This window comes from Pseudophryne corroboree, chromosome 10, assembly GCF_028390025.1.
Source record: "Pseudophryne corroboree isolate aPseCor3 chromosome 10, aPseCor3.hap2, whole genome shotgun sequence".
NCBI lineage: Eukaryota > Metazoa > Chordata > Amphibia > Anura > Myobatrachidae > Pseudophryne > Pseudophryne corroboree.
In genome coordinates, this window is record NC_086453.1 from 173246531 (window position 1) to 173270134 (window position 23604).

Here is a 23604-nt window from a genome sequence, read left to right on the forward strand (position 1 = left end):
CAAAGACCTCACCTTATGTGTGATGTCACAAATGTGTAGCTCCGTTCATGTAAACCCATCTGGACAGAAGTAAGCCAGCTAGAAAAAGAAAACAACATGTATTAGAATGAAGTTGGACCTCAGAGGGCACCATTTTGAATTTTACCTTATGGAGTATGTCTCATAGATAACTAATCTGTAAAACTTAGCTTTAAGCTTTTCCTAAAGCTAGCATTAAATGAATTGTTTATTTATTATAGAAAGGATTATTGTGAGGATTAAAAGCATCATTTATGTAAAGAGATCAATGACCTGTAGTATATCATTCACTCTAATGGGCCCTACTCACAGGCCGACCCGCCGCCGAGCTGCCCGACGGCGGATATGGCCGACGAGCGACCCGGCGGCGGGGGGGCAGTGACGGGGGGAGTGTAGTTTCTTCACTCCCCCCGTCACGCGGCTCCATAGAACTGCAGGCAAATATGGACGAGATCGTCCATATTAGCCTGCATGCACAGCCGACGGGGGACCAGCGATGAACGAGCGCGGGACCGCACATCGTTCATCGCTGGAGCCTCCACACTGAAAGATATGAACGAGTTCTCGTTCATTTATGAACGAGATCGTTCATATCTTTCAAAAAATCGGCCAGTGTGTAGGGCCTATAACAGTGTCTCATACCTAGATATGGTCAAGTAAAAATTAATTAATAGAAAGGGTCAATTTTACAAATACTGTTCTACTAATACGCAGTTTGACCCAGCATAGTGAATGCAGCTCAGTAAAACATATTGTAATCCACCCTGAAATGCACTGATGGTCACTTATGAAAGAGCGGTATCCTAACTATACCTCATGTAAGCAGAAAACATAGGGGGTAGCATGGTAGGAACTTTTGCATAATGCAGATTAAGGTTATAAGAGTGAAAATATTTTAAAACAGCTATACAGAAAAATGTGTCATTCAGTGACTCTAGAACCTTTAAACAGGAAAAATTTTCACCCGAAACGCACGTCACTAACAATCACACTGATCTTGGAACTGCTGTAATATGCATACATGGTCCCCAACAAGCATCCTTATTTCTCGTCAGAGCAAGTACACCAATCAAGACATATTCTTTTCTTGCCCTTTCATCAGAACACAGCAAGCATCAAGATATATTACATCGGTAGCCAACTCAAAACCAAAAGCACACTATGCTCTGTGGTATATTTTTCTGACACTCTCATTGGCCGTTCACTGTATAAGGTACAAATGGTCAAAAGTAGATATCAGACACATATTAAAGGAGCTCTTTTTTCAAGCTGGTCTATACCTGTCTAGCAATCAGGGGCATAAGAACATTTATAGGTTAGGGGTGGCAAGATAGATCCTCATTTTGGCACCCTGTGGGCGGAGCCACCAGGGAGAAGTCGGTAGTACTACCAGGACGAAAAGGAGGCCGCACTTCGGTGGGGAGGATACATCTCTGTGCAAACACTCCACCGCGACTCCCGCACCCACACATCACCTCTCGTCACCGTCACTACAATGCCCCTTAGGGGAGCAGGAGAGAGAGTGAGGGGAGAGAATAGGATTTTAATTATCTACCGGTAAATCCTTTTCTCGTGGTCCGTAGAGGATGCTGGGGTCCACATTAGTACCATGGGGTAAAGACGGCTCCACTAGGAGTCACTGGCACTTTAAGAGTTTGAGAGTGTGGGCTGGCTCCTCCCTCTATGCCCCTCCTACCAGACTCAGTCTAGAACTGTGCCCGAGGAGACGGACATCTTCGAGTGAGGGATTATACACAGATAGCGGTGAGTGTAACACCAGCTCATACATACAAGGCAAACCAAGCTAACTAGCTTGAAACACAGCAACGGCTGAAACATTACTTACCAAGTAATAATGCAGTACTCAACTAAAAACAAAAGTTGTACTGAACCAGATAACCACTGCAGGAAAACGAAGCACTGGGCGGGCGCCCGGCATCCTCTACGGACTAAGAGAAAAATAAGATTTTAAACCTACCGGTAAATCTTTTTCTCCTAGTCCGTAGAGGATGCTGGGGACTCCGTAAGGACCATGGGGTATAGACGGGCTCCGCAGGAGACATGGGCACTCTAAAGACTTTAGAATGGGTGTGCACTGGCTCCTCCCTCTATGCCCCTCCTCCAGACCTCAGTTAGAGAAACTGTGCCCAGAGGAGACGGACAGTACGAGGAAAGGATTTTTGTTAATCTAAGGGCAAGATTCATACCAGCCCACACCATCCACACCGTATAACATGGAATATACGAACCAGTTAACAGTATGAAACAAAACAGCATCAGCCCGAGAATGATCAAAACTGTGACATAACCCTTATGTAGGCAGTAACTATATACAAGTCTTGCAGAATTTTGTCCGCACTGGGACGGGCGCCCAGCATCCTCTACGGACTAGGAGAAAAAGATTTACCGGTAGGTTTAAAATCTTATTTTCTCTTACGTCCTAGAGGATGCTGGGGACTCCGTAAGGACCATGGGGATTATACCAAAGATCCAGACCAGGCGGGAGAGTGCGGATGACTGATTGAGCAAACATGAGGTCCTCCTCAGCCAAGGAATCAAACTTGTAGAATTTAGCAAAAGTGTTTGAACCCGACCAAGTAGCCGCTCGGCAAAGTTGCAATGCCGAGACACCTCGGGAAGCCGCCCAAGAAGAGCCCACCTTCCTAGTGGAATGGGCCTTTACCGAATTCGGTACCGGCAATCCAGCCGTAGTATGAGCCTGCTGAATCGTGTTACAGATCCAGCGGGCAATAGTCTGCTTAGAAGCAGGGGCGCCAACCTTGTTGGCTGCATACAGGACAAACAGTGCCTCTGTTATCCTAACTCGAGCCGTCCTGGCTACATAAACTTTTAAGGCCCTGACTACATCAAGAGACTTGGAATCCTCCAAGTCCCCCGTAGCCACAGGCATCACAATAGGTTGGTTCATATGAAACGATGAAACCACTTTAGGAAGAAATTCTGTCCACATGGAAAATCAGATAGGGGCTATTGTGAGACAAAGCCGCCAATTCGGACACTCGCCTCGCAGATGCCAAGGCCAACAACATGACAGCTTTCCAAGTGAGAAATTTCAACTCAACAGTTTGAAGAGGTTCAAACCAGTGTGACTTAAGGAACTGTAACACCACGTTAAGGTCCCATGGTGCCACTGGGGGCACAAAAAGAGGCTGGATGTGCAGCACTCCCTTTACAAAAGTCTGGACTTCTGGGAGAGAAGCCAATTCCTTCTGAAAGAATATAGATAGGGCCGAAATCTGTACCTTAATGGAGCCTAACTTCAGGCCCATATCCACTCCTGTCTGTAGGAAGTGGAGAACACGGCCCAGGTGGAAATCTTCCGTAGGAGCATTCTTGGCTTCACACCAAGAAACATACTTCCTCCAGATACGGTGATAATGTTTCGCCGTCACCTCCTTCCTAGCCCTTAGTAGGGATGACTTCCTCCGGAATACCTTTCCCAGCTAGGATTCGGTGTTCAACCGCCATGCCGTCAAACGTAACCGCAGTAAGTCTTGGAACACGCAGGGCCCCTGCTGCAACAAGTCCTCCCTGAGAGGAAGAGGCCATGGAACTTCTGTGAGCATCTCCTGAAGATCTGAATACCAGTCCCTTCGAGGCCAATCTGGAACAACGAGTATTGTCTGCACTCTTTTTCTTCTTATGATTCTCAATATTTTGGAGATGAGAGGAAGAGGAGGGAATATATAGACCGACTGAAACACCCATGGTGTCACCAGGGCGTCTACCGCTACTGCCTAAGGGTCCCTTGACCTGGCACAATACTTCCGAAGCTTCTTGTTGAGGCGTGACGCCATCATGTCTATTTGAGGAAGTCCCCAAAGACTTGTTATCTCTGCAAAAACTTCTTGATGAAGTCCCCACTCTCCTGGATGGAGATCGTGTCTGCTGAGGAAGTCTGCTTCTCAGTTGTCCACTCCCGGAATGAAGACTGCTGACAGAGCGCTTACGTGATTTTCCGCCCAGCGCAGAATCCTTGTGGCTTCCGCCATTGCCACTGCGGTTTACATGAGCCACGGCTGTGACGTTGTCTGATTGAATCAGAACCAGAAGGTCGCGAAGAGATTCTCCGCTTGTCGTAGGCCATTGCCCTTAATTCCAGTATGTTGATGTGTAGACAAGCCTCCTGGCTTGACCATGTTCCCTGAAAATTTCTTCCTTGTGTGACTGCTCCCCATCCTCGGAGGCTCGCATCCGTGGTCACCAGAACCCAGTCTTGAATGCCTAACCTGTGACCCTCTAGAACGTGAGCACTCTGGAGCCACCACAGGAGAGACACCCTGGCCCTGGGGGACAGGCTTATTTTCTGATGAATTTGAAGATGGGACCCGGACCACTTGTCCAGAAGGTCCCACTGAAATGTCCTCGCATGAAACCTGCCGAAGGGGATGGCCTCGTAGGTCGCCACCATTTTTCCCAGTACACGAGTGTATTGATGGACCGACACCCTTTTCGGTTTGAACAGGTCTCTGACCATGTTCTGGAGTTCCTGGGCTTTTTCTATCGGGAGAAAAACCCTCTTTTGTTCCGTGTCCAGAATCATGCCTAAGAAAGATAGCCGAGTAGTTGGAACCAACTGTGACTTTGGTAGACTTAGAATCCAGCCATGTTGCTGCAGCACTCTCAGTGAGAGCGACACGCTTTTCAGCAACTAATCTCTCGATCTCGCTTTTATCAGGAGATCGTCCAAGTACGGGATAATTGTGATTCCCTGCCTGCGCAGGATCACCATCATTTCCGCCATTACCTTGGTGAAAATCCTCGGGGCCGTGGAAAGCCCAAACGGCAACGTCTGAAACTGGTAATGACAGTCCTGTACAGCGAATCTCAGGTACGCCTGATGAGGGCGATATATGGGGACATGAAGGTATGCATCCTTTATGTCTAGTGACACCATAAAATCCCCCTCTTCCAGGCTGGAGATAACCGCCCGGAGCGATTCCATCTTGAATTTGAACTTTTTCAAGTACAGGTTAAGGGATTTTAGATTTAGAATGGGCTTGACTGAGCCATCCGGTTTTGGAACCACAAACAGGGTTGAATAGTACCCCTTCCCCTGTTGAACTAGGGGAACCTTGACAATCACGTGCTGTTGATACAGCTTTTGAATTGCAGCTAAAACTATCTCCCTCTCTGGGGGAAACGCCGGTAAAGCCGATTTGAAAAATTGGCGCGGAGGCACCTCTTCGAATTCCAGCTTGTATCCTTGGGATACAATTTCCATCGCCCAAGGATCCACGTCTGATTGAACCCAGACGTGGCTGAAGAGTCGAAGACGTGCCCCCACCGGGGCGGACTCCCTCAGTGGAGCCCCAGCGTCATGCGGTGAATTTAGTAGAAGCCGGGGAGTACTTCTGCTCCTGGGTACTAGCCGTAGCAGGCATTCTTTTCCCTCTACCCTTACCACTGGCGAGGAAGGAAGAGCCCCAACCTCTTCTGGACTTATGCGACCGAAAGGACTGCATCTGATATTGAGGTGTTTTCTTTTGCTGTGGGGGAACATAAGGTAAAAAAGTAGATTTACCCGCGGTAGCTGTGGAAACAGGTCCGTGAGACCTTCCCCAAATAATACCTCACCCTTGTAAGGCAAAACTTCCATGTCTCTTTGAGTCGGCATCACCCGTCCATTGGCGGGCCCACAGGGCTCGCCTAGCAGAAATCGCCATGGCGTTGGCTCTCGAACCTAGCAGCCCAACGTCTCTCTGAGCGTCTCTCATATATAGGACTGCGTCTTTAATGTGACCTAAGGTCAACAAAATGGTATCCCTATCTAGGGTATCAATGTCAGCTGACAAGGTATCTGTCCATGCTGCTACAGTGCTACAAACCCAAGCCGACGCTATTGCCGGTCTGAGCAAGGCACCCGTATGTGTATAAATTGATTTTAAGGTAGTCTCCTGTCTGCGATCAGCAGGATCCTTGAGGGCCGCCGTGTCTGGAGACGGTAGCGCCACCTTTTTGGACAAGCGCGATAAAGCCTTGTCCACCCTGGGCGAGGATTCCCACCGTAACCTGTCCTGTGCCGGGAAAGGATACACCATAAGAATTCTCTTGGGAATCTGCAGTTTCTTGTCTGGAGTTTCCCAAGCTTTTTCAAATAACTCATTCAGCTCATGAGATGGGGGAAATGTTACCTCAGGTTTCTTTTCCTTAAACAAGCATACCCTCGTGTCAGGGACAGTGGGGTCATCTGTGATATGCAAAACATCTTTTATTGCAATAATCATATAATGAATACTTTTGGCCACCCTTGGGTGTAACCTCGCCTCATCGTAGTCGACACTGGAGTCAGAATCCGTGTCGGTATCAGTGTCTGCTACTAGGGACAGTGGACGTTTCTGAGACCCTGAAGGGCCCTGTGACACAGTCAAAGCCATGGATTGATTGGATTGGGTGTAACCTCGCCTCATCGTAGTCGACACTGGAGTCAGAATCCGTGTCGGTATCAGTGTCTGCTACTAGGGACAGTGGACTTTTCTGAGACCCTGAAGGGCCCTGTGACACAGTCAAAGCCATGGATTGACTCCCTGTTCTATCCCTGGACTCTGCTTTGTCCAACCTCTTATGTAATAAAGACACGTTTGAATTTAAAACATTCCACATATCCAACCAATCAGGTGTCGGCGTTTCCGACGGAGACACCACAATCATCTGCTCCACCTCCTCCTTAGATGAGCCTTCCGCTTCAGAAATGCCGACACACACGTACCGACACCCCCACACACTCAGGGATATATCTATATGGAGACAGTCCCTCAATAAGGCCCTTTGGAGAGACAGAGAGAGAGTATGCCAGCACACACCCAGCGCCACCGGACACCGGAATAAAATCCCAGTAGTACAGTGCTTTTATATAAATATATATAATTACACTCACTGCGCCAATTAAATGTGCCCCCTCCCCTCTTTTTTTGCCCTCTGTAACCGTGTTCAGCAGGGGAGAGTCCGGGGAGCCAGCTTCTCTGCAGTGTGCTGTGGAGAAAATGGCGCTGGTTAGTGCTGGAGGATCAAGCCCCGCCCCCTCAGCGGCGGGCTTCGGTCCCGCTCAAATAATTTATACTGGCGGGGTTTTTCCATATACCGCCTCTGCCATATCTAATCTCTATGCCAGTGTCCCTTGAGATTAATATTGCTGCCCTGCACCCTTACAGTGCCCGCTGTGTGTGTATGTGAGGGAGCAATGGCGTGCAGCGTTACCGCTGCGCGTTACCTCAGTGAAGATCTGAAGTCTCCTGCCGCCTTTGAAGTCTTCTTTCTTCTTAATACTCACCCGGCTTCAATCTTCCGGCTCCGGGACGAACGGCAAGGGTGAGACCTGCGTTCCGACCCTCTGGAGCTAATGGTGTCCAGTAGCCTAAGAAGCAGAGCCTATCATTTAAGTAAGTCTGCTTCTCTCCCCTCAGTCCCTCGATGCAGGGAGCCTGTTGCCAGCAGTGCTCCCTGAAAATAAAAAACCTAACCAAAAGTATTTTTCAGAGAAACTCAGTAGAGCTCCCCTGCAGTGCACCCAGTCTCCTCTGGGCACAGGATCTAACTGAGGTCTGGAGGAGGGGCATAGAGGGAGGAGCCAGTGCACACCCATTCTAAAGTCTGTAGAGTGCCCATGTCTCCTGCAGAGCCCGTCTATACCTCATGGTCCTTACGGAGTCCCCAGCATCCTCTAGGACGTAAGAGAAAAGTATTTACCGGTAGGTAATTCAAATCCTATTTTTCTCTTACGTCCTAGAGCACAGGTTCTCAAACTCGGTCCTCAGGACCCCACACAGTGCATGTTTTGCAGGTCTCCTCACAGAATCACAAGTGAAATAATTAGCTCCACCTGTGGACCTTTTAAAATGTGTCAGTGAGTAATTAATACACCTGTGCACTTGCTGGGTTACCTGCAAAACATGCACTGTGTGGGGTCCTGAGGGCCGAGTTTGAGAACCACTGTCCTAGAGGATGCTGGGGGGTCCACATTAGTACCATGGGAATGTACCAAAGCTCCCAGAACGGGAGGGATAGCGCGGAGGATCCTGCAGAACCAATTGATCAAACTTAAGGTCCTCAGAGGCCAAAGTATCGAACTTGTAGAACCTTGCGAACGTGTTCGACCCCGACCAAGTAGCTGCTCAGCAGAGTTGCAAAGCCGAGACACCCCGGGCAGCCACACAGTTAGAACACACCTTACAAGTAGAGTGGGCCTTAACAGACGTAGGACACGGCAAGCCTGCCGTAGAATACGCATGCTGGATAGTGAACCTGATCCAGCGAGATATCGTCTGCTTAGAAGCAGGACACCCAATTTTCTTGGGATCACATACAGGACAAACAGAGTCTGATTTTCTGTGACGAGCAGTCCTCCTCACATAGATTTTTAGAGCCCTTACAACATCTAAGGACTTTGATGAAATTGAGGAGTCCGTAGCAACTGGCAACACAATAGGTTGGTTGATATGAAATGCCGACACAACCTTCGGAAGAAACTGCCGACGCGTCCGAAGCTCAGCTCTATCTTCATGGAAGATCAAGTATGGGCTTTTACATGACAAAGCCCCCAACTCCGACACACGTCTAGCAGAAGCTAAGGCCAACAAAGTGACAGCATTCCACGTGAGAAACTTGACCTCAACCTCCTGTAGAGGTTCAAACTAGTTAAGATCCCAGGGCGCCGTAGGCAATACAAAGGAGGTTGGATGTGCAGAACTCCCTTCAAAAAAGTCTGAACCTCAGGGAGGGCAGCCAACTATTTTTGGGAGAAAATGGATAGGGACGAAATTTGGACCTTTATGGATCCCAACCTCAGGCCCATATCCACATCTGCTTGCACGAAGAGGAGAAAACATCCCAGTTGAAACTCCACCGTAGGAAACTTCTTAGACTCACACCAAGATACATATTTTTTCCAAATACGATGGTAATGTTTAGACGTTACTCCTTTCCTAGCCTGAATCAGGGTAGGAATAACCTTGTTCGGAATGCCCTTTCGAGCTAGTATCTGGCGTTCAACCTCCATGCCGTCAAACGCAGCCGCGATAAGTCTTGATAGGTGAACGGCCCCTGCTGCAGCAGGTCCTCCCGAAGAGAAAGAGGTCTCGGGTCTTCTAGCAGTAGATCCGCGTACGAAGACCTTCTTGGCCAGTTTGGAGCAATGAGGATCGCTTGAACCCTTGTTCTCCTTATGAACTTTAGCACTCTTGGAATGACTGGGAGTAGTGGAAACACATACACCGACTGGAAAACCCACAGAGTCACTAGGGCGTCCATTACCATTGCTTGCGGGTCCCTCGACCTGGAACAATAACGCCGAAGCTTCTTGTTGAGATGAGAGGCCATCATGTCTATTTGAGGTACACCCCAAAGATCTGTTACCTCCTTGAACACCTCCGGATGGAGACCCCACTTTCCTGGATGGAGATAGTGTCTGCTGAGGAAGTCCGCTTCCCGGTTGTCTACTCCCGGAATAAAGATTGCTGACAGCGCCAACGCGTGTTTTTCTGCCATGGGGATGATTCTGGTTACCTCTGACATTGCAGCTCTGCTCTTCGTTCCGCCCCGTCGGTTTATGCAAGCCACTGTCGTTACATTGTCCGACTGCACTTAAATGGCCCAATTTCTCAGAAGATGGGCCGCCTGGAGAAGACCGTTGTAGACGGCTCTTAGTTCTAGAATGTTTATCGGCAGGCCGGCATCCATACTTCACCACCTTCCTTAAAAAGTCTCCCCTCGAGTGACTGCGCCCCAGCCCGGGAGGCTTTCCTCCGTGGTTAGAAGGATCCAGTCTTGAATCCCGAACCTGCGGCACTCCAGAAGGTGAGGCAGTTGCATCCACCAGAGGAGTGAAATCCTGGCTTTTGGCGACAGATGTATTCTCTGGTGCATATATAGATGGGAACCCGACCACTTGTCCAGGAGATCCAGTTGGAAGGACAGAGCATGAAACCTCCCGTACTGCAGAGCCTCGTAAGAGGCCACCATATTTCCTAGAAGGTGAATGCACTGATGAACCGACACCCGGGCTGGCTTCAGGACATCCCGGACCATTGTTTGTATCACCACCGCTTTTTCCTCTGGAAGAAATATCCTCTGCACTTCCGTGTTGAGGATCATTCGCAGAAAGGACAACCTCCTGGTTGGTTCCAACCGTGTTCCCTGAGCAGGTGGGTCGGGAGAAGAATGGACTGCAACAGCTTCTCCCTGGACGATGCCTTTATCAGCAGATCGTCCAGATAAGGAATTATTTTCACCCCCTGTCTGCGGAGAACCATAATTTCCGCCATCACCTTGGTGAATACCCTCGTTGCTGTGGAGAGGCCGAATGGTAGGGCCTGGAGCTGATAGTGACAGTCCAACAGTGCGAATCGGAGATAAGCTTGATGCGGCAGCCAAATCGAAATGTGGAGGTATGCATCCTTGATATCCAGGGAAACCAGGAATTCCCCCTCCTCCAGACCTGATATCACCGCCCTTAGAGACTCCATTTTGAACTTGAACTCACTCAGAAAAGGGTTTAGTGATTTTAAGTTCAGAATGGGCCTGACCGAACCATCCGGTTTCGGTACCACGAAAAGGTTTGCATAGTAACCCATGTTTTGCATCTGTGGAGGAACCGGTACAATAACCTGCACCTCCACCAACTTCTGAATGGCACCCTGTAGGATAGCCCTGTCTGCCAGCAAAGCCGGCAAGCCTGATTTGAAGAACCGGTGAGGAGGGAGATCTTGAAATTCCAGTCGGTATCCCTGGGACACAATATGTTGTACCCAAGGATCCAGGCCGGACGACACCCAAACGTGACTGAAATGTCTGAGTCTCGCACCCACTGGACCTACCTCCAGGCCGCGCGGTCCACCGTCGTGCAGAGGACTTGAAGCAAGTTTCTGTTCCTGGGATCCCGCAGCAGCAGGTTTCTTGGATTCTGGTCGACCTCCTCTAAAGGTGTTGGACGGTTTGGCCTTTCTTGCTTTAGTAACCCGAAAGGACTGTGAAGCAGCTGAAGAAAAAGGCCTCTTCGTAGCAGGTGCAGCTAAGGGGAGAAAAGGTGACTTACCCGCTGTAGCCGTGGATATCCATGCATCCAACGCTTCCCCAAAGAGAGCCTGACCTGTGTAAGGTAGGGTCTCCACACCTTTCTGGGATTCCGCGTCGGCAGACCACTGGCGCAGCCACAGTCCTCTGCGAGCTGAGACAGACATGGAAGAAATTCCTGCAGCCATTGAACCCAGCTCCTTCATGGATTCCACCATTATTCCTGCAGAATCCTGAATGTTACGTAAAAACAAATCAACGTCACTTTTATCCATTGTATCCAAATCCTCAAGTAAAGTACCTGACCACTTTGCTATAGCTTTGGAAATCCATGCACAGGCAATAGTAGGACGTAGTATCGCCCCTGAAGCCGTGTATATGGATTTGAGCGTAGCATCAACTTTGCGTTCATCCGGCTCCTTTAAGCAGTAGATCCTGAAACCAGCAAAACCAACTTTTTGGAGAGTCTGGATACAGACGCGTCCACTATGGGTGGGTTTTCCCATTTTTTTCTATCCTCCTCCGGAAAGGAAAAAGCAAACAGAACCCTTTTAGGGATATGGAATCTTTTCTCCGGGTTTTCCCACGCTTTTTCAAAGGTAGCATTCAATTCTTTAGACGCAGGGAAGGTTAGCAAGGCTTTCTTACTGTCTGTGAAGTAAGCCTCCTCAACCTGCTCAGGTGTTGTATCAGTAATATGCAACACATCCCTTATAGCCTCTATCATCAATTGCACCCCTTTAGCAAGAGATGCGGTCCCCCTGAGCAAATCCCCATCACCATCTGCCGTATCAGAGTCGGTATCTGTGTCATCTTGCATAATCTGGGCAAGAGCATGTTTATGGGAACCTACAGAGGGAGGCCCTGAGGTAACAGAACCTGACTAAACTGCCATAAAGTTCTGTAAAACCAGAGTTGCAGATTCATTATGTGCAGGGCCGGTTCTACCCCTTGTGGCGCCCAGTGCGAGAGTTTCCACTGGAGCCCCCCCCATGGCAAAACAGTTAGTGTGCGGTTGGGGGCTTCATAGGGGAGGGGCGTGGCCAGTTATGCTCCCAGTAGCTGTGCCCCCCAGTTTATTTGCCCCCTGTCGCTGTGCCCCCTCTTTATTTGCCCCCTGTTGCTGTGCCCCCTCTTTATTTGCCCCCTGTTGCTGTGCCCCCTCTTTATTTGCCCCCTGTCGCTGTACCCCCTCTTTATTTGCCCTGTTGCTGTGCCCCCTCTTTATTTGCCCCCTGTTGCTGTGCCCCCTCTTTATTTGCCCCCTGTTGCTGTGCCCCCTCTTTATTTTCCCCGTCGCTGTGCCCCCTCTTTATTTGCCCTCTGTCACTGTGCCCCCTTTATTTGCCCCCTTTCGCTGTGCCCCCCGCTTACAAACACACACACAAAATAATAAAAACAATACTTACCACTGCCCCGCTCCTGCTTCTTCTGCTGCTCCGTCAGTCGGGCTGCCCGCTCCTCTCTATGGGAGAGACGTCAATGACGTCTCTCCCATAGCGCCGCACAGACACTAGAGGTCAATAACGACCTCTAGTGTCTGTGCCTGGAGCCGGCTGCAGCGGACGCCCACACAGCCAACGGCGTCTGCTGCAGCCGTGGAGCGGGGAGCGGAGTGCGGGCAGGTGGCGGTGCCTTCGGGGTGACTGCGGCCGCGCCCCCAGGCCGCAGCGCCCCGGGCAAAAGGCACTGCTTGCCCGCACCAAGATCCGCTCCTGATTATGTGCAACCCTAGTAGAAATCTCATCCCATCATAGATTTGAAAGAGGAAAACCATTCAGGCTCCCTTGCTGGTATCTGCGCTAAAACAGTGCAATCTTGAGTACCTGGAATGAGATTATCCTGAGAGGACAAATCCTCTGCAGCATATGACACAAAGTCCCTAGACATAGCTAAATTGAGACTCCAAACACACACACACACAGGGGAGATCAGACAGAGTTTCACCCCCAAGGATAGCAAGAGAGACACAGAGTTTGGAGCCAACCCACACACAGCGCTTGTAAGATAAAGGACACCCCTTATCAGCGCACACTGTGTACTGTAATAGGGTACACAGACTAATTCACCGCCTCCCCTCCATTCTACAACCCCCTGGTACCACACAGGATAGCTGGAGTTGCTTGAAGGGACAGCTCTGTCAGTGTCTGTGTACAGGAACTGCAGGCAGGAAAATGGCACTGAACGCTGCTGGGTCCGCTCTGAGGAGAAGCTCCGCCCGTTGAAGATGGTGCCTCTTCCCGCACAAAATCTTTATACTGGCCTGAGGATTCCGTCGCTAGGCGGGGGATTCCGTCCCCTGTGAGCGTCTGTGTATGGAGGAATCTGACGCTAGCCTGGGGATTCCGGTTAGCGTCTGTGACCAGTGTAGGGTATTTGGACGCTGGTTCAGGACGCCCCTCAAAGCGCCAACACTGCCGATGAGCCTTCCCAGAGCGCGGCCATTCAGAGCTGCGCTCCTACCCTTGTGCCGCCATATATCTCGCCATCTTCTGATCTTCTGGCTCTGTAAGGGGGTGGCGGCATGCTGCGGGAGTGAGCGGTTGCCTAGGGCGGCTAACGATCATCACCCTCAGGAGCTCAGTGTCCTGTCAGCGGAGATAGTGGCTCGGACCCCGCAGGGCGGACACTACTCCCCCCCTTAGTCCCACGAAGCAGGGAGGCTGTTGCCAGCAGCCTCCCTGTAAAATAATAAACTCTAAAAATAAACTTTACTAGGGAAACTCTGGAGAGCTCCCCTAGCTGTGACCGGCTCCTCCGGGCACATTTTCTAAACCGAGTCTGGTAGGAGGGGCAAAGAGGGAGGAGCCAGCCCACAATCTCAAACTCTTAAATTGCCAATGGCTCCTAGTGGACCTGTCTATACCCCATGGTACTAATGTGGACCCCAGCATCCTCTAGGACGTAAGAGAAACAAAGAGGGTGTCAAGAAGAGAGAGAGAGGGTGAATGAGTGAGCGAAAGAAGGGAGAATGAGAGAGAGAGGGTATCAGGGAGAAAGAGAGGAGCGAGAGAGAAAAAGTGTAAGAGTGAGAGAGACGGTATCAGAGGGGATCCAGGTCGAGAGCCTGGCAGTCAGAATACCGAAGCCGGAATACCAACACTACTCGGAATGCAGACACCGGCATCTTGAATAGGTTCTCCAGCCCGAACCTGGAATCCCGACAGCAGGATCAGGAACACTCATCCACCGCCATGCCGGAGAGGTAAGCCGTGGGGCAAGGGGATAGGCTATGGGGGAGGGTTACAGTTAGGTTGCGCCCTGGGGTGGTAAGGGTTAGGCTGCGTGGAGGGGGGGTTAGGTTTAGCTGCTACCTGGGAGGATTAGGGTTAGGCTGCAGGAAGGGGGCGTGGGGGATGTGTAGGTTTAGGCCAGAGGGGAGAAGGTAAGTAAACTTACCTTCCACTGTCAGGATTCTAACTATCGGGATGCCGCGACCTGACCACTGGCATCCCGGCCACCAGCAAATTAATTCCAACCCTCTCAGAGGGAGGGAGAGAGAAAGAGAGGTGAGCAAGAAAGAGTGTTAGGGAAACAAAGATGGAGATACAGAGAGAGAGAGAGAGACAGAGAATAAGAGGTGTCAGGGAGAAAGAGGGAAAGAGTGTCAGGGAGAGAGAGAGACGCTACCAGAACAGCACAGCTACAGGTCTTTCATGAGGGTGGGGCTTCCCAGCATTAGGCCACACCCCCTAAACAGCCGTGATTCGCAGCAGTGCTGAGTGCTCTGGAGCTGGACGTCGTCCCTGGTAAGCTGGGGGGTAACGTATAGCCCCTGTGAACTAGAACTTTGTGGGCCCCATAGAAAAATGTTTAAGGGGCCCCCCAACTCAAGAGAGAGTGGCTGCAGGGACAGAAAGAGAGAGAGAGTGCAGACAAAGACATAGGGACAAAGATAGGCAGCAGGGAATTAGGGACAGAAAGAGGCAGCAGGTGCATAGAAACAAAGAGGCAGCAGGGACGTAGGTACAGATAGAAAGGCAGAAAAGACATAGGGACAGATAGAGAGGTAGCAGAGACTTAGGAAGACGCAGTAGGGACAAAGAGAGGCAGCAGGGAAGTAGGAACAGATAGAGGAAACAGGGACGTAGGGACAGATTTATTAATCCTGGTGAAGTGATAAAGTGGAAGGTAATAAAGCACCAGCCAGTCAGCTCCTAACTGTCATTTTTCAACCCAGCCTGTGACATGGCAGTTAGGAGCTGATTGGCTGGTAATTTATCACCTTCCACTTTATCACTTCACCAGGCTTAATAAATCTGCCCCAGAGTGAGGGGCAGCAGGGACAGAGGGAGGGGTTGCTGGGACTTAAGGACAGAGAGGGGGGCAGCAGGGACATAGGCACAGAGAGAGCCGGCAGGGGCATATGCACAGAGAGAGCCGGCAGGGGCAGAGGCACAGAGAGAGCGGGCAGAGGCACAGAGAGAGCCGGCAGGAGCAGAGGCACAGAAAGAGTCAACAGGGGCAGAGGCACAGAGAGAGCCAACAGGGGCAAAGGCACAGAGAGAGCCAACAGGGGCAAAGGCACAGAGAGAGCCAACAGGGGCATAGAAAGAGAGATAGAGAGGCAGCAGGAAGAGAGAGAGGGGTAGCAGGGATGCAGGAACAGACAGGACACACACACACACATTGGCCTCTATGGGGGGGGGAAACGCATACATTGGCCTCCACAGGAAAAAAACAACTACATATACATTGGCCTCAATGGTTGTGATGTGCGGTGTTATAACAGACCGAACATCACTCCTCCTGCACATCGGCACCTCTTTTGTTTGGGGGAGCTAGCTGCCCCCCTTGCACCCACCCTGTTCAGACGCCTCTGCTAGCAATCATATATGCTTAATGTATTATTGGTGTACAGCACCCAATAATAAATAGCATTTCATCTGTACTCTCATAAACCCTACAGCCGAGTACATACTAGACAATAAATTGGAAGATTTGTTGTTTTGAGCCAAATTGGAACGTCAAATCGTCCAATATATCGTTAACCACTTAACTAACGATTTTTCCCCTCAAAAACGTTCATAACATTGTTTATGTAAAAAAATGTATTTAATGTAATTGAAAAAGTATTTTTTTTTAAAATATTTAAATATTACATCACGCACATCTGCAGAACGGATCTCCTCATCAAATACTGGGGGACACAGTGGTGCAGCCCGGTCGCATGTGATCTGACCATGCCAGTTAAGTGGTTAAGGGTGTATGGCTGACCAACATATTGTTCTGTCGGTCGTGCCGCTGGCCACGATCCAAATCATTTAGTGTGTACCCTGCTTTAGACGGTTAAAAGTAGAAGCCTGGTACACACTAAAGACAGCATTCAATTGTTCTGCCTGTCGGCAGCAAGAACTTTGCGCCCAATGGAGCTATTCAATTGGAGCTCCGTTCAGGCACGAAGGGCTGCCATCGTATGCATTTCAGCGCGCACCCCCCAGGGGTGGCGAGCTTAGATGCGCAAAAAAGTGACCCGTTTGGTCGCCCAAACGGCACTCTTCACGATCGCACCCAGTACTTTTGTCAGGTTTAACTGCTTTACGCTGCTAAACCCGACCTTTATGGGCACGAGTGGCGCAGAAATACTGATTTGTGCCCTGCAATCTCCCGTCACTTTAGATGGTAGAAAGGCAGAGCTAAACAACTGAATATCACCCTATATATCTTTTCTGTTACTTTTTATCTCTTTTTGTGATACAATGCATTTCACTATGTAATGATTTATTATTCTCTGAATTTAAATACTGAATAACGGTATTCGGTTAGCATACCGATCGTCGGGATCCCGGTGGTCAGAATACAGACGTTACAAAGTTATATGGACACTCATTAACAAATTCATGCATATGTTACAAATATAATGACATTTCAAGTATCAACATAAATAATACATTTGTATATAGTGATAGGTTTTGACATACTTAAACCTACTTATAATTGATCATATGCACTGTATGTACTGTACAGAATGATATACTTTCAAAATTCTCTGAAACAGACATTCAAATGAACAGAGGTTCTACAGAATGCTTAACACTTTGTTCTCCTTGTAATAGTACAGTATGCATATATTCTACCAGGTGATTCATCGCGCCCGCTACACCTCCTTAACCCTTGCACGCCCTTGTGGCATGCAATATTTGTATTATATGAAGTATTACATCCAATCATAATTGTGTGAGTGTTTAAGTATTGCACGGTCAAAGGGCGTGCAATGGTTAAGGGGTCGTAGCCCCTTGCAACAGCGTGAACAGCCCACACAGGGCCTGATAAATCACCTAGTGAGTAATCACCTAGTACGTGCTGTGGTTGGGGAAGTGGCGAGTTCGGGGGAGACACGGATGTGCGAGGGGGTCCGTGGGTAACGCGTGTCGGGGAGGGGCAGGTGCAGGGGTGCCACAGGTGGGGGTCCAGAGCCACCGCGGGTGGGGGAGGAGCAGGTGGGTGCGGTGGTGGGAGGGGCTAGTGCGGAGGTGCAGAGAGTGGTGGAGGGGGTCCAGAGCCACCGCGGGTGGTGGAGCGGGAGGGGAGGTACCGCAGATGGGGCCCGGAGGTACTGCAAGTGAGGGAGGGGAGGGGCGGGTAATGCTTCTCCTGCCTCTCCTCCTGGAAGCAGTGGGTCTCCCGGAGACTCGCACAGTGCCAGTCACTGTTGCTAGTGCCGGAGTCCCAACGCGGCACATTACAGGGAAAAAGATGCACTTAATAAAAACTACAGTTCCCAGCAGCCCTTAGCGCCGGAAAGCTTCAGCACTAAGGGCTACTGGGAGCTCTAGTTTATTTAGTGCGTCTACTAATGCGGCGCGTTGGGACACCGGCGCTAACAATAGTGACTGGCTGGCAGAAGTGACTGACTTGCTGAATCAATGTAAAAGGTGAGAGTCAGTGTCAGTGACACTGCACTGCACAGCAGAGTCACCTTTCACATTGATTCAGAGTCCAGACATTACCCTCCGTGATATCACCCACTCTACCCGTTACATTAGCCATCTTGGGGGTTCCAAAGCGGCAGCACAGGTGCTGTGTTGCGGAGTCAGGGCCTCTGGGGACCTGGGCATGGCTGTGGCGCGGAGGCACTTCTGTGACCTCACGAGCAGAGGAGGCTCCAGGGCTCAGAGAGTATGCGGCGCAGGGAGGGCTATGAAAGTCTTCCGCTGCACCGCTTTCATGCACATCTATGCCGGTGGCCGCAGCAGCTTTTGTTCCTCCTGCGCCATGGCTAGGGAGTGGGGATTGTTGATGCAGGAGGGGGCAGGCGGACTGGCAGCAGGACATAGGACACTGCAGTAAAAGGATTTTTTTTCTCTATCTAAAGCGCAGACTTGCTGCAGATGCACTGGAATACCCTCCAGCTGTACCTTTTTGGCAGGTACAGTACCTTTTTTTTATGGTCTGTACCGATTTCTGGCTCTCCAAACTTTCATTGAAAGTATAGGAAAAGGGGAATGGCCACATCACTGTACCCGTGGCCAAGCCCCCTTTTCGAATTTGAAGCGATTTTTGTGTGGGTATGTTGCTGCAGATGCAGTGGGCCTATTTTGAGGTGTGGACCTGGAGCTGCAGCTCCATCAGCCCCATTGTTAATCCTGCTCTGGGAACACACAGCAGCCAAACGGAAGAGCCTCCCATTGGATGTAACCTGTGTGGGAGGGCGATTCTCGACCAATCACCTGAGGACTGGGTGTGATAGACCTGCAGCTAAATCAATGAGAGCTCCTAGCCACGTCCAGTGTTAGACACACAGGCACAGAGTTACAGATCTGGGCTATTATATAGGAGATTGTTGCAACTGTTACTATTAAGTTACTATAGTAGCTACTTATTTGCCACCCATAGCATACTGTGAAATATTGTTCAAATTAAAGAATTTCTGGACCCTGTAGAAACTATATCGTCTTCCTAGTGTATGCATAATTAAGTATTATTAATTATTTTAATTTGTACGTTTTTTGTAGATTTGATTGTCTTTAAGTAATTAGAAATAATTTTCCCTATTCGTTATATTGCATGAAATAGGGGTAGGCAGCATACTGGTTTAATAGGATTTTAATTACCTACTGGTAAATCCTTTTCTCGTAGTCCGTAGAGGATACTGGGGTTACATTTAGTACCATGGGGTATAGACGGGTCCACTAGGAGCCATGGGCACTTCAAGAATTTAATAGTGTGGGCTGGATGCTCCCTCTATGCCCCTCCTACCAGACTCAGTCTAGGAAACTGTGCGCGAGGAGACGGACATACTTTGAGAGAAGAATAGATAAACATAGCGGTGAGATTCCAAACCAGCACACACAAACAGAGGAAATCTATGGTAACCCAACTTTAAACAGGAACATCAACAGCTGAACCAACATTACTTAACCAAGTAAAAGTGCAGGAAGAACGAAGCACTAGGCGGGCGCCCAGTATCCTCTACCGACTACGAGAAAAGGACTTACCGGCAGGTAATTAAAATTCTATTTTCTCTTACGTCGTAGAGGATACTAGGGTTCCATTTAGTACCATGGGGATGTACCAAAGCTCCCAAACCGGGTGGGAGAGTGCCGAGGTTCCTATTTTCTCTTACATTGTAGAGGATACTAGGGTGCCATTAAGTACCATGGGGATGTGCCACAGCTCCCAAACCGGGTGGGAGAGTGCAGAAGTTCCTGCAGAAATGACCAAATTGAAGGTCCTCAGAGGACAAAGTATCGATCTTGTAGAACTTAGCAAACGTGTTTGAACTAGACCAAGTAGCCACTCGGCAGAGCTGTAAAGCCGAGACACCCCGGGTCAGCCGCCCAGGAAGAACCCACCGACCTAGTAGAGTGGGCCTGTACAGATATTGGAACCGGCAAACCTGCCATGGAATAAGTATGCTGGATAGTGAACCTGATCCAGCATGCAATTGTCTGCTTTGAAGCAGGACACACAATATTGGGATTATATAGAATGAAAAGAGTCGGATGTCCTGTGACGAGATGTCCTCTTTATGTATACCTTCAAAGCCATCACAACATCTAAGGACTTTAATGTAACGTAAGTGTCGGTGATCACCGGAACCACAATAGGTTGGTTGATGTGAAACGCAGACACCACTTTCAGAAGAAATTGCTGACGAGTTCTGAGTTCAGTTCTGTCCTCATGGAAAATTAAATAAGGGCTCTTGGGAGACAAAGCCCCCAGCTCCGACACACGTCTTGATGAAGCCAAGGCCAACAGTGTGACTGTATTCCACGTAAGATATTTTACGTCCACCTCCTGTAATGGTTCAAACCAGTCCGATTGGAGGAACTGCAACACATTTGAATTGAAACCGCACAGGACCTATTACAGATAAATAAATAGTTTGTAAACCAACATACTAGCTGTTACTGCCAAATTAATTGCTATCAGCTCTTGGTTGGTGGTGCTCCCAGATAACTAGTCCAAATAGACTCAACACAAAAGGGTTTTTTTCACAAGAGAATGCAAAAAAAAGGAAAAAAGGGGACTACAATGCCTTTTCTGGGGCACACTTATAAAATTATGAATTTTTTACATGATTAAAAATTAACTTTTAATTCATTTTTAAAAAAATTGTGAATATAACAATTTTTACACCAAGTTTTGTGGCATACCCTGCTATTCTGGTAATGTATATTAACACACCATATGTCTAATATTCAGCTCTAGCGAAAATATCAAATAACAATATATATTTCTCAAACGGTATCCGGAGACCTCAAATTTCTCTATGAATAAATTTAATTATAATGGTCTGATCATCCTATTCATCACCTCTCACCATCAAAACCAAAACAGAAGAAGAAAGAAACACCAATGAGCTCAAGTGTTTTTTTGTTGGAGTTTATACGTACTCCCTTTTTCTTAAAATTATTTAGCTGAGGAGTAATTCTTCTGCTTTGCTACTCACCAATCAGTCGTGTGGGCAAGCAATCTAGAAACAGCTGTTAGATAAAGTTTCTCTAACGTCCTAAGTGGATGCTGGGGACTCCGTCAGGACCATGGGGAATAGCGGCTCCGCAGGAGACAGGGCACAAAAATAAAGCTTTAGGATTAGGTGGTGTGTACTGGCTCCTCCCCCTATGACCCTCCTCCAAGCCTCAGTTAGGTTTTTGTGCCCGTCCGAGCAGGGTGCAATCTAGGTGGCTCTCCTAAAGAGCTGTTTAGAAAAAGTTTTTAGGTTTTTTATTTTCAGTGAGTCCTGCTGGCAACAGGCTCACTGCATCGAGGGACTTAGGGGAGAGAATTTCAACTCACTTGCGTGCAGGATGGATTGGATTCTTAGGCTACTGGACACCATTAGCTCCAGAGGGAGTCGGAACACAGGTCTCACCCTGGGGTTCGTCCCGGAGCCGCGCCGCCAACCCCCCTTACAGATGCTGAAGATTGAAGGTCCGGAAACAGGCGGCAGAAGGCTCTTCAGTCTTCATGAAGGTAGCGCACAGCACTGCAGCTGTGCGCCATTGTTGTCACACACTTCACACCAAGCGGTCACGGAGGGTGCAGGGCGCTGCTGGGGGCGCCCTGGGCAGCAATATTTAATACCTTTATGGCAAAAGAATACATCACATATAGCCATTGAGGCTATATGTATATATTTAACCCAGGCCAGATATCTAAAACTCCGGGAGAAAAGCCCGCCGAAATAGGGGGCGGGGCTTATTCTCCTCAGCACACAGCGCCATTTTCCTGCTCAGCTCCGCTGTGAGGAAGGCTCCCAGGACTCTCCCCTGCACTGCACTACAGAAACAGGGTAAAACAGAGAGGGGGGGCATTTTTTGGCGATATTTTGATATATTTAAGCTGCTATAAGGAACAACACTTATATAAGGTTGTTCCCATATATATTATAGCGCTTGGGTGTGTGCTGGCAAACTCTCCCTCTGTCTCCCCAAAGGGCTAGTGGGGTCCTGTCTTCGATAAGAGCATTCCCTGTGTGTCTGCTGTGTGTCGGTACGTGTGTGTCGACATGTATGAGGACGATGTTGGTGTGGAGGCAGAGCAATTGCCGATAATGGTGATGTCACCCCCCAGGGAGTAGACACCGGAATGGATGGCTTTGTTTATGGAATTACGTGATAATGTCAGCACATTACAAAAATCAGTTGACGACATGAGACGGCCGGCAAACCAGTTAGTACCTGCCCAGGCGTCTCAGACACCGTCAGGGGCTGTAAAGCGCCCTTTACCTCAGTCGGTCGACACAGACCCAGACACAGACACTGAATCTAGTGTCGACGGTGATGAAACAAACGTATTTTCAAGTAGGGCCACACGTTATATGATCACGGCAATGAAGGAGGCTTTGCATATCTCTGATACTGCAAGTACCACAAAAAGGGGTATTATGTGGGGGGTGAAAAAACTACCTGTAGTTTTTCCTGAATCAGAGGAATTAAATGATGTATGTGATGAAGCGTGGGTTAACCCAGATAGAAAAGTGCTAATTTCAAAAAAGTTATTAGCATTATACCCTTTCCCGCCAGAGGTTAGGGCGCGCTGGGAAACACCCCCTAGGGTGGATAAGGCGCTCACGCGCTTATCAAAACAAGTGGCGTTACAGTCTCCTGATACGGCCGCCCTCAGGGATCCAGCTGATAGGAGACTGGAAACTACCCTAAAAAGTATATACACACATACTGGTGTTCTACTGCGACCAGCCATCGCCTCAGCCTGGATGTGCAGTGCTGGGGTCGTCTGGTTGGATTCCCTGACTGAAAATATTGATACCCTGGATAGGGACAGTATTTTATTGACTATAGAGCAATTAAAGGATGCTTTCCTTTATATGCGAGATGCTCAGAGAGATATTTGCACTCTGGCATCGAGAGTAAATGCGATGTCCATATCTGCCAGAAGGAGTTTATGGACGCGACAGTGGTCAGGTGATGCGGATTCCAAACGACATATGGAAGTATTGCCGTATAAAGGGGAGGAATTATTTGGCGTCGGTCTATCGGATCTGGTGGCCACGGCAACTGCCGGAAAATCCACCTTTTTACCTCAGACCCCCTCCCAACAGAAAAAGACACCGTCTTTTCAGCCGCAGTCCTTTCGGTCCTATAAGAACAAGCGGACAAAAGGACAGTCATATCTGCCTCGGGGCAGAGGAAGGGGTAAGAGAGGGCAGCAAGCAGCCCCTGCCCAGGAACAGAAGCCCTCTCAGGGTTCTGCAAAGCCCTCAGCATGACGCTGGGGCCTTACAAGCGGACTCAGGAGCGGTGGGGGGTCGACTCAAGAATTTCAGCGCACAGTGGGCTTGCTCACAGGTGGACCCCTGGATCCTGCAGGTAGTATCTCAGGGTTACAGGTTGGAATTCGAGAAGTCTCCCCCTCGCAGGTTCCTAAAGTCTGCTTTGCCAACGTCTCCCTCAGACAGGGCGACGGTATTGGAAGCCATTCACAAGCTGTTTTCTCAGCAGGTGATAGTCAAGGTACCCCTCCTACAACAGGGAAAGGGGTATTACTCCACGCTATTTGTGGTACCGAAGCCGGACGGCTCGGTAAGACCTATTCTAAATCTGAAATCTTTGAACCTGTACATACAAAAATTCAAGTTCAAGATGGAGTCAC

The 23604-nt window shown here is 49.2% G+C and overlaps 1 protein-coding gene across 3 annotated transcripts in view; it reads right to left on the bottom strand.

Moving 5' to 3' along the window:
- Positions 1-23604, bottom strand: part of FOXJ3 (forkhead box J3) — an 886133-nt gene that overhangs the window by 588653 nt on the left and 273876 nt on the right. For all 3 annotated transcript variants that reach the window (XM_063942940.1, XM_063942939.1, XM_063942941.1), the window contains exon 2: positions 13-78. The gene's annotated coding sequence lies outside the window, so the exon portion shown is untranslated. The remainder of the gene's footprint in view (positions 1-12; positions 79-23604) is intronic.